The following is a 12,497-nucleotide window of genomic DNA, read 5'->3' on the forward strand; positions in this document are numbered from 1 at the left end:
ATATCTCGTTCCACTTCGGTATCTTTTATCTGATACGCACCATCCAACAACTGTTTACCATCATTCTGTCATCATCACTCGATAAACACTGGTGGAGTGAACAAACAACACCCAACAACCAAACAAAACGTCCCTTTTCAAAGCCACCAAATCATTATCAAAGATTTTAACAGTGTTATTCTTCAAACATATCCAAAATCAACAGATAGCCTAACGTAATCCTACGTCAACTATGCGATCGTGTCTCGGACACAACCCTCCTGTGACTTTTTTTTTCATTTATATTTTTCCCTCTTATTTTATGGATTCCTTAAAAGAAATATTATTTTTCACTGGGGTCCGTACATTTTTGTTCCCAGGCCAGGTTTTTTTGAGAAAACTCTCCCCAAGCCATCAAACAGCCGCCTGCAAAGTTACGAGTTGAAAAATTTAATGACACGTTCCGTAAATCCTTCCAGTATGAAGAAATTCTATTCTAGTTCGATTTCTTTATATCACATAAGTTCTCCTGAAATAATGAAACCCATGGGATTAGCTTCCACATTGGTTTTTGGACTCGCAGCTTTGGAAACGGGATTTTTATGGCTTGGGGTGAATATTCCCAAAAAGACCTGGTTTAAATACCTTACCATCAAAACTAATGATCAATCAGAAGTGCAACGAAGTACTTCAGAATCGTGGAGGCGATCTGGCGTAGTGGTAACATCCATACCTCTCACGCAGAGATCACGAGATCAATTCTCACTCCCGAAATTCTTCCAAAAATGGAAGTTAAAAGTGACGAACCAGCCGAAATGTGTTGAAAGTCACTATAATAAAGAAAAAAAAAATTTCAGAATCATTTACTGCTGTTTTTGCATCAAAAACACAGTGATAATTGAGTAATTTGACATCAATTCATGAAAGTCCAATAAGTCATGGCATGGTTTATTGAATAGGGGCTTTAGATTCTGAACTGGTCGGCTTGTTCACCAGATCAAAACTCTATCAAGAACTTATGAGGAGTGATCGTACGAATAGTAAATGCAGCTTACATGTAGGATGAGTGATTTGAAGAGCTCAAATAAGCAGTATTCTCTGCGTAGAACAAGATACACACTACAACATGGTCCAGCTTGGTCGAAATCACACAGAATGGATTATTTAAACTGATTGAGAACTAAAGATGACCTACGAATTAGAAACTTATTATAATTCATGTTAAGTTGACGTCAATTTTGTGAAGGAGTGAGAGTTTGTCCATCTGGTTCTATAGTTATGAAATACTGGAATTTTTGTTTTTTTTAATGTTTCGTGCCTGATCATAACATAAAATAATAAATAATAAAGTTGAAATGGCCAGTCTTATAAATAAAGATAGTTGTTTTATTCTACACTATATACTTCAATTCAATCGACTTCGTACATATCTCTGGAAATACAGAAAAAATAGTGGTTCTATAGTTGTGAAACGCAGTGTATATACACGCCAAAATAGGTATGTATAATTGAGAATAATGCAATACACTAAAATAATGTATTATATCTGTTCAATAGTTGATTGTTTCAATAATCTAGAGAGTGGCCATCTTACCCCGGGTGGCCGTCTTCCCTCGCCTTCCCCTACACATGATTAAAGAAAATTCCGAAGGGACGAATGTCTTTCAGAACGAAATCTCAAATTATCAAACAAAAAATATGAATGAATTCTCGCGTAACTTTTGCAAAGGTCCTATGTAACATTCACATCAACTCGAGAAAAACGAAGTTAAAGACCGGAACATTGTTCCGCGAATTGTTTCAAAAGGAATCGATCTTTATCACTACTTTTACCACTAGCAGCCAATAATAACTTTGAAAAACTAATCGTAACTGTTGTAATGTGATTTTAGTTTGAAATTGAAGCCTCCGAGCGAAAAATGTTACATTGGACGTTTTGACTGACCGCTTTGTACATTGGACAAATTACGTTGCACGATGAAAATTTGAAAATAACTACTGAACAACGATCCAATTACTTGCACTTCGTAATAAAAGCAGATATTTATTGTTATCACTCGTAGAATTGCACTAAAACGGTATGTACACCCGAAAATAACAAAAACTGAAAACGTTCGAAGTGCGACTTCGTGTTGTTTTGATTGCTTTGTTACTCCGGACCTATCGAGTGTCAGAAGAAAGTGGCGTCCGAAGTAACAGTTGAGTGCTTAAAATTAGAATCTGTACATTGGACATATTTTATATCGGTGATAAAAAGGTGAAAAGGATAGATACTTGAACGGTCGTTTTCGCCAAGGCGCCTCTATATATACCAGGTGAAACAATCATATGAAATGCATTTTCAGCCATATTGGAATTGCTGTCGGTATTGTTTACATACAGCATCAGAACGCCGTCGGCGGCTCTCTACAAACTGCTACGACGCTTATTCGAACGATGCGTACTATGTTCGGCTTTTGCGAATTTATGTGAAATAGAACGGATGATTTTGTAGTATTTCATTCTCATTTCCACACTCTCGCATGTGAAAATGCAAAAATAGCGTATCCTAGCAATAACAAAACAAACAACCCCCGCTCCACGAACCATAATCCCCTTCTTATTGAAGTGATGATGTTGCTTCACCTGTTATACATTGATATAAGCGCCTTGGTTTTCGCGATGCGTTCAATGATTGAGAACTAAGGCCGCGGTGATACTGCCTGCAGCTTCTTACGAAAATAAGGCTGCACGAAACGCATACAAACGTGAGAAGTAAACAACCACATAGAATTGTATTGGTGTGGTTACATTGCATCCCATTTGCTTCGGTCGAATTCGTCAGCTTCAATCGAACAAAATTGTTTGTTTCTTTTTGTCAGTTATCGCACAATCAAGTTTTCGTGCGTACTCCGAGCCAATGTAACCTTACCCTAATGGTGTGCATCCATTAACTCGATTTGTTTACATTTGTTACTTAGGACCTTTTCAAATGTTACGCGAGAATTTAACAATTTGTCGGTCATTGGAATAAGAGATAGGTACAAAGTGAAACATGCATCAATACAAAAAATAATGCCATACAACTCACCATCTCACATTTGCATCCCTATTTTAATCGTACCTTTTCGGGAAAAGCTTTCGGCACGTTATGAAAGTGAACCAAAACAAACGCCAAACGTCAATGGGGAGCCATTTTTAAAGCTTTCTCGACCGTGTACCGCACGAACACATTCGAGGATTGTCTGCATTGTATCCCCAACACAGCCGCAAACACGAAGAACATCGTGGGTGAGAGAACGAAACATAAACATAAGAAGCTTAATGTTTATATCCCACCAAAGCCGGCGAATGGTTGGCAGAGGCGCAACGCGAGAGGCAGATTGTAATCCAAATGATAACCAGCAATTGAACGCGAGAGAGCGGGAAAACCAGGCAGCAACAAAGAAAACAGACAAATCGAGTGGGAGCGAGTTAATGCAGGAAATCGCAACACACTATATAGCGTGAGAGTTCTATGTGTGCGATTCCGATGCACGGCGCGCCTTTATTTATAAATCCCAAACAAAGAAAGACGGATTTCGAAATGAACCCGAGACCAAAAAAAAAGGAACACGCACATGTTCGCGATCCATCACATCACATCACGTTAGGAGTCGTCATTTCTGGCGCTAGGGGAAAGCGACAACATAAATCGGAGGGTGCGTATCCGCTGCGCATTTACCTAGACATTTAGTTGATATTGTTTATGTGATAAACAAAATTCGCTAATTCTAATTTGTTAATGTAATTTGAGATGAGTTATGTAAAAGAATTGGGAAATTCTTATTTTAAAATACAAAATCTATATATATAAAAATGGAGTGATGTCTGTCTGTCTGATTCTTATAGACTCGGAAATTACTGAACCGATAATGAAACACAAATTCCTGCATTATTCGGGAATTAATCAAGCAAACGAAATCAAATTTGACATGTGAAGGCTTTAGGGTGCAATAAATGTACTTATGGTGAATAGACACTTCTCCCCTCTGTCTAAGGGGAGGCTGCCATACAAATGAAACGCAAACTTCTGCATAACTCGAGAAATAATCAAGCAAATTGAGCCAAGTTTGAGATGTGAGGATTTTTGGGTAAGAGAAATGTTTCTATGATGGTATGACACCCCTCCCTCTTCTGGAATGGAGAGGGTTCTCATAAAAATAACACACATATTTCAACCAAACATGTCAAGTGAAAATTTTCGGAAATCTCTGAAAAAAAAAATGGAAAAGTTCGAAAAATTCAATTCGCATACGTTCTACAGTTACATACTGACAAGCGTTATTAGTCCATTTGATGTTTGTGCTAACGAAATTGATCTTCGTTCGAAAGTGGAAATGGATTTTAATGTGATAAAACGCACTCCTATATCATCTTCTATCTATATAAATAAATATGGATTGCCGAATGTGTTGATATGGGGCTGTCCACATACCACGTGGATAACTTTAGGGGGGGTAGGGGGTACGAAAATGTCCACGCTTGTCCACGGTGAGGGAGGAGGGAGTTTAGATAATGTCCACGTGGACACATAAAATGAATATTTTTGAAAATACAATTTTTTTTATCCCATTTATTTATTTAAGGCTCATTAGCATTTTAGCTGTAACAGAGCCGAATTTTAATCGTGTACATGTCACAATGGTTATCATTTATCTATAATTAGCACATTACACAGTTGTCATTCGCCAGTATTCCTTCTATACTATTACATATGGTACACTCACACAGTAGCCATTTAGGCGTAAGAATATTCTTTCTGTTCTTCCATTATCCAGTTGGACCACCGGACAGCGCAGACAGTTGAATGATCATTGTTGAGTTATTTATAGAACAGCAGCCCGATGTGTCTTGCAAAGCAGAGCAGTTGTATGGATGAATCGATCTTATTTCGACCGTGGATCGATCTCCATCGCTGATGATTGTTGCGTGGGCCCTGAGTTTTGAACTCACGATCGATCGCTTACTAAGCGAACACGCAACCAATGTGGCTACGGAGACCCCCTAAATCTACTATTTGAAACGATTCATGTTTATAACATTTTGATTATCGGATTCGGAACACTAATTAAAAGAATTAGGGAAAATGATGTTTTTGCCGGTTAATATTAGGACCAACATGTGCAACATGTTTTCTATCATTATAGGTAGTATGAATGTAATAACGTGTGAATGTAATAACGCTAATAAACGCTAATTCTATAATTATAGGTAGTATGAATGTAATAACGCCGTATGTTTATCAGTAATGGAACGAATTCAAAGCAAGTAGCACAATTAAGAACATTATAAACGCGCAAGCAGTAATTTATAAAAAAAAATGTAGATCGGTCAGGGCCTAGAGGCCCAGACGGAAGTTTGACATAGGACTGGGATTGTTTGTAGTAAATGCACTTGAATTGAATTTTTTCATTGTTTAGAAATCTGTAATTTTTACTCTTTTGATATATCGAATGGAGGTCCTGGAAAAACAGTTTCTTATGATAACTTGTTTCCTAGGATGAGGTAGAATCCGGAAACACATTCAATCATGGACACGAGGACATTATTTGATATGAGTGCTCTCTTGGGAAGTTCATGTAGCTGCTGTAGTAAATTGATCTCATCGGATGTTTAGTTCTGCTTATTTATAGGGAAGGCAATGAAAAACGAAGAACGAAGCGGGCTCACGATTAAGACGGTTAAAGATAGAACCACTATTTTATAAGAAATCGTATTTTAGTAAGAAGAGAATGGTAAGTATCATTTTATTTAATTATATTTTCTTTTTTCCCAGGTTAGTAGGTTTGTAGAGAGAGAGGTTGGCTTGGATTTCGTTACTCACGCACGATGCCCGCACATAGGGGCCGGTCTCATCGGTCCAGGTACGATGAGCGGGGGCGAAGCTCTACCAGTCCTCACCGTACTGGCCTCCAAAGCAGCGATAACGATGGGGCTCGCTGACCACCGGCACATTCTTTAGGTACCTTCTCCGTCGGTATTCCAGCGAGGAGGGTGGATGTCGCCCGTCATGGACGGTTCCCGGGAGCAGCAACTTCTCCATCCCTTATATTCTCTCGCACTTCACTTTTAGAATTTTTTTTTCTTGATTCTATCACGATTCGATTCCTTCGACGGTCCGTGCGCTAAGAAACAGCCGAATTTCTTCAACCTTCCTTTGCAGCTCCGCTATTTCTTCCTTTCGATCTTTCTCTTAGTCTCTCTCTCTCTCTCGCTCTTTCTCTCTCTTTCTCATCTATCCTGCAGATATTCCTTCAGTTGTAGTCTTTGAGACCGAAAATTTCACAACCGGTTCCATGGCTGTAGTTGAGGTAGTTGTTTATTCGTTTATGTTGTTAGTTTTTTTTTGACATCTGTCATTTGACATTCGTTTTTTTTGTTAGTGTTGGTAAGTTGTTTTTTTTATTTTATACTTATTTTTCATTCGCATCTTACTAAAATTTGAAAAGTGTTTTTTTGTTGCGGTTTACATTTTTAAACCGTAACAAAGTGACTTCAGGGAAGTGAAGCGGGACATGTGTGAGTATACCCTTTCGAACTTCTAAATCAGCAGCCAGTTAAATTCTATAATTACATTTTTTATATTACCAAATAACATGCTCGATATCATGATATCCTGGACCACAATCATAAAAATAGTTAGTAGCAAAACCTACACGACAACAAATGTGAATTGAGCACGAATTGATTGGACAATAACTTGAACATTAATCTAATAAAATCTCTACCAACGTTTAACCTTTTAAGTCAGGCTCTCGTCAAATCTTTAGGGAGACTACAGTAAAACCATCGAATATCATCCTTCATTGATTCTGCCAACTAAAATTCCACGTAATTAGTAAATAGTCGGCATCATAAACACCATTCACAATTTAACCTTTTCTCTACGGCAGTGTGCTCCGTCAGAGTGCTACCGCTGAACAGAGCATTGCGCCGAAAAGTATGCACATTGTGCTGGTGTGATCGATGTGCAGTACCACTCTCATGCAGAGTTACCATATCTACAGAAGTATCTGTATTTATACAGATTTTTCAGTCTTTTTAAAACCAAGAATCTGTAGATACAGAATACAGATTTTTTAGGTTTCCATACAGATTTACAGATTTTTCAAAATAAGGATTCAATATTAGTTATGGCTTGATCACTATAATATTTTTTCCCAACTCACCAATTTTATTCCTAAAGCATTCGAATCAATCGGAATGAGAGTCATTTTGACATTCATGTGTACCGTGTAATACTGCTTTCTCATGTTCAATCTAAAGCGAAAAGTTGCCAAAGTCATCAGCTATCTTTACAATAGATAAATATCACTGTTTATCCTTTTCCTACTAAAGCACAGTAGATGCGAATTTTTACGTGGATACCATTAACATCGTCAAATTCATAATAGCTATGCCAACCAATGATACTAAAGCTAAGATTATGCTTCAAAACGGAACGTACGTATAACTCATCATCACAAGAGAAAGGCTTATCAGATTTTAGTCGTCTATATATTGTTGTGTCTGTCTCCACTCAAATTAGAATGCTAGAATGCTTTGAAGAATATTTTAAAAAAGGAAAATTTAAAAAAGAATGGACTACGCATATGTACTGCAGTGGAAAGTGAAATCGAAAAAAAAATATTACGCATTTGTCCTACAATGAAAAGTTTGTCCGATTGGAGTTAATTTATTTCATTGGAATTGATTTTGACGACATTGATATTTATGTTTCGCCATTTTGTAAATATTATTGGATTTTCAGGTGGAAAACGAAAATGAATGTGATTATCAAATTCGAGTAAAGATTGTCCGATTTGAGCCGAGATCCCTTCGTAGATCAATGTAATGGTGAGAAAAATTGCTTTTTTTGAAAAATTTAGAAGAAAAAAGGAAAAAAAAACTGAGCGATTCGAAACTGTTCTAGAGCTTGGTAATCCGATAGAGTTAATTGCAAATTATAGATTGATTTTTATTTTCTATTATAGAATTTTAGACTTTAAAATTCATTGGTGTCTAGCAGTAACACATGGCAATTGAAAGATTGAGCAATTAATTTTCTGGAATTCGAGCCACGAGCGTTCGAATGTGAATGTTCAGAAGTATTGATATCAAAAAATCAATTTTGGGCAAGACAAAGTTAGACGGGTTAGCTAAATGAACTTATAAATTTAACCCTTTGCGGTGGTCTTAAATTTCGACAATTATTTTTACTTGAAGAAGCAGTGATGTATAACTTCGTAAGATGAACAAGATTTCTTTTGTTTTTGTAAACTTCTGATAAGTATTTACTAAACAATGTTTTTATGTTGACGATTAAAAAATATTTGGTATAATTCATTTTCGCGTGATATCTGTCGCATGTATCACCGAAATAATTAGTTTGTCGTCTTTCTCCTTTTATCTTTCTGTTTGAACATACAAAACAATGCTCTTTGCATCTATACAGTGCCGCAATACATGGAGTTTTCCATTAATCCTTTCCCCGAGCACGGATGACAACTTTTGTTTATACCAAGTATCGTTATCTGTTATACATAGTAGCACCGTTTTGGTTCGTGAATAAGTTCATAAGACATAAAAAGTCGGTTAATAAAAGTATGAACTGATACATTGTTGCATAAAGTTTAATATTAGTATACTTCTTTGCTGTGGTGGCTGAGAACGGACAAATGACCGCAAAGAGTTAGTAAAGCTTTCGATACAGACTTTCTGAGAAAAACCACAGATAAAAAGATTTTTTTAGATCAAAAACACAGATTTTATTATGGCAACCCTGCTCTCATGTCGTCTAAAGACGACGCTCGAACGCACAGGTCGTCGCACGGATATCGCCTATAGACGACGCTCGTAGCGAAAGGGTTAAGCGGCCTGGCTTGCATTTTCGCCTGAATGGAACAAACATAAAACAGCAAAAGTTTTTTGTTAATGTGAAATGTCACCTTAGTTATCCTTGTCAGGCATTTTTATCTGAATTTTGAAAATGTATTACTAATGTATAGATTAGTATCAGAAGGAGGTGCCAAGGACACAAGTCGTGTCTGGAGTATAAATACTCCCACACTGCCGGTTTAGAGTTGAATTACCCCTATCCGATCCGCTACGAGTTCGAAGCGCATCGCGATCCTTACAACAGAAGCTTATCAGACAACTTGCCAATAACGATTACCGAAACTGCCCGCACTGCATTTGGTTTGCCTGGCACAACATGCGGCATGCAATTTTTTTGCCGACGGAGAGTGAATAGATTTTTTTGTTTGTTTGCTTCCCTGAGCGCCGATGAACTGTGTGCATATCTCTTTTCGCTCTGTCTGCGTGTGTTGGTGAGTGTTCTGATAACTATCTTCCGCGTGTAGCACTGCACAGCATATGTCGCGAATACATTCATACACACACAGCTGTTCCCGATAGTGTAGTGCACGAGTGCCGATTACGAACACAAGCGCATCTGGGCGACGATAGCGCACGAAGAACAACACAATCAGTACATTGCATACAATCGGGCAGCTAGCACGCGTTTTTGTCTCGTTGCCTCCTTATATTATCTCTCTGTGTGTTCTCACGTATATCTATATGTATATATATAGATTGTCTGCATACATACAACATATCTATTGCTAGATATTATCATCAATTTCGTTCCCTTTTCTGTATCACTTCCCTGCGTGTATGCTGCAAATATCCTGGTTAGAACGCGTATTACTGAGCACATAAATTTCGCTTTTATTACGTTTTTCTTGTTTCCTATTCCGTCGTGTACTGCTGTTCGCGTGCATTATTACCTATTGTTAGTGTTTTTGCTGCGTACGCAGCATACCACGGATACGTCATTCGTAATTAATCAACAACAAAAATAAATGTAAATATTGGAAGCGAAAAATCAAAATCGGACGAACAAGCCGAAAAGGAGAAAACCGAGTATTTTCCTTGCAAAAAGGCTTTCAGCATTCGCAATAAGTCGCCGATTTAACCCACATCGACTTTGGTGGTGCGTGTTTGTGTGTTTGTTCTAGAAGAATGTGATTGCTTTTCGGAAGTGTAAATAAAATAAAATAGTGCCAGCGAAAATTTTCATTTAACGACAAAAAATAAACGCACTCTAATTGGTGCAGATATTACTGTTGTTGCCGCTGCTTGCTCCGATATTAGATTTGGATTACCAGCTCGAAGGTTGCCTACGGCGCACGTTTCCTCTATTAGCGGAATTCGGTAACGAATCGTCGCAGAGAGCCGCTGCTTATTTTTATCAGTCGTCTGACGGAGAGCAGCCATTGCGCGCCGCCCGATTACGATAGTTCGCCGGTAGTGAAAGGACTCGTTAACTGCAGACAATCGGGCTTGCGTCGAAGTGTGCTGTGGCCGGTTGTCATAGTGAATCGTGTAAGTATGATGACAGTTTTGAGCTATTTCGCTACACGCGCTATTATGAGATGTGTAATGATTTCATTCCGTGACATTTTTATGTCGCTGCTTCTGGTAATACGATATGACTCATGCTGTATTTGATACGTAGCAAAGGATTATGGCGTGTCACACTTGTACGGATAGCCTACTGAGATTTTTGATAATTGAAATGTTTTCTCGACTACCATATTTACGATTTGTTATTGTAATTGTATGCAATCTTTTGCCACATGGAGCCATGGTTTTCAATGATTATATCAGGGTACGATTACGAAAACCAGAACAACCTGCCCATAACTTCGTCTAGGCAACGGAATTCAGCGATTTAGAGGGGAGCAAACCGTGAGCACCCTTCTAAGAATGTCATAATATTGCGCGATGGGATAAGTGCAGACATGTTATTCCTTAACATGTTAAGCCCCGCGTCAGTTCCTAGGGGCCGGCGTTGAGCTTTTTGATAGGAAATCGCTGACTGATTGGGACTGACAGTTACAATATAAGAAAATAGCAAAATATTTTGGGTTTGCTTTCAGATGTTTCACATAATGTGACCACTTTCTAGTTGAATTTTCTATGTAGGGGTTGTCCACATACCACGTGGACAGAAAAAGCACGGTTTTAGACTCCCCCCTCCCCCTCCGTGGACATTTTCATACCCCTACCCACCTTTGTCCACGTGGACATTTTTTCTTTTTAAATTAGGATAAATAAGGATAAATAACTGATTTGCGCCTAAATTCTATTTGATTTTTAATCCCATTTAAGGGTGAACCTTGTCTGGAAGGTCGGAAAATAATGAATTTTCTTGGATTTTTTTTTCCAATGTTACGAATAAAGTGAAGAGCTCGGGTATTTTAGTTATTGTTTAAGGTATATTTGAAGATGTATTTTTCATTTTTTAAGTGCACGAATAATGATTATTACGCTGTTGACAGCTGGATGCGTAGATGCTGTCTAAAAATCAGTGCCTTGCTGGAGGTATCCGTTCTGAAGCAACGGGGTGTCGTAGAACAAATTCCAATGAATATTTAGAAACAGTAGGACAATATCTAGCGTCACATAGGGGTTTTCACAAATTCGAAAAACTGCCGAAATAGCGGCCATTTTTTGTTAAAAATGAGTTATTTTTTATAAAAAATCGCTGTTTAGAAGCTCATGAAGAATCGAAAAAATGAGATATCAAAAAACGGCTTTGTAAAGCTTTAGATAATCTATTTTTACAGGCTGATAAACAAATTTCAGCCAAATTGGTCGAGTAGATCCTAAGATATTGATAGTCGAAATAACACGGTATCGAGAAAAACGTGTTTCAAAATTCGTACAGTAATACTACATCCCTTGGGGTGAGGTCATACTTGTGGTTGTAACTTTCCAACGTCACTACAATAGATCAAACTAATGGTCGCAGTGGTACAATGCTCCTACAGAATAACTTTCCAACGAAATCAAATATCGAAAAGGGGCATAAGCTTCCCAAAAACGCAACAAAAATCGTTTTTTTTCGATTTTCCAGACCGGAGTCCCCCCTTAAATTGTTTTTATTTCAAATTTCACTAGCTGTACCCTGTACTAGTTGTGGCCTATTGTTCTTGTATGGTAGAGAAATGGGTAGCATAACAAAGCACATGCTTCATATGAGTTTAATTTTGAAATACTTACGAGTATATGATAGTTTTTGTTCTTCCATTATAAGCGAATATATAAAGGCTATCTGGTTTGCTAACACGGAAACACGCAATGTACAGTTGACCAAGGTGAGGAATAATTCGCATCTGAATATAAACTACACAACTTCAAAGATTGATCTTGAGCTTTACTAATTGTGATTGCCAATCGCCAATCGAATAAAAATAAATGGTTTAAAAACATGTTCAAACACATTTCTAGTTCACGATTTTCTAAACACACGCAAAAAAATGTGTTGATATCACATAGACGCCATTAATAATCCAATCAACTTGATTAATTCGCTTCCATTTGATTCATATGGAATTCCAGTAGAACATTTTACTACAGAGATGCATTGTTTTATGGCCGAGTTACAGTGTTACTCAAAATTTTAGATGAAATTCTTTGCCCACTCCGGAATATGATCGATCACTGCTAAT

General features: G+C 37.6%; 1 protein-coding gene across 3 annotated transcripts in view; it reads left to right on the forward strand.

Annotated features, from left to right (window-relative positions):
• Positions 1-9,484: 9,484 nt before the first annotated feature.
• LOC129779122 (putative uncharacterized protein DDB_G0271606) overlaps positions 9,485-12,497 on the forward strand; it is a 634,240-nt gene continuing 631,227 nt past the window's right edge. Inside the window, exon 1 of one of the 3 annotated variants that reach the window (XM_055786396.1) lies at positions 9,485-9,671. The gene's annotated coding sequence lies outside the window, so the exon portion shown is untranslated. Of the gene's footprint in view, positions 9,672-9,718; positions 9,845-9,923; positions 10,366-12,497 lie in introns of those variants that run through there. The other 2 variants (XM_055786397.1, XM_055786394.1) reach the window with 2 other exon arrangements.

The sequence above is a fragment of the Toxorhynchites rutilus genome, chromosome 3, assembly GCF_029784135.1.
Source record: "Toxorhynchites rutilus septentrionalis strain SRP chromosome 3, ASM2978413v1, whole genome shotgun sequence".
Lineage (NCBI taxonomy): Eukaryota > Metazoa > Arthropoda > Insecta > Diptera > Culicidae > Toxorhynchites > Toxorhynchites rutilus.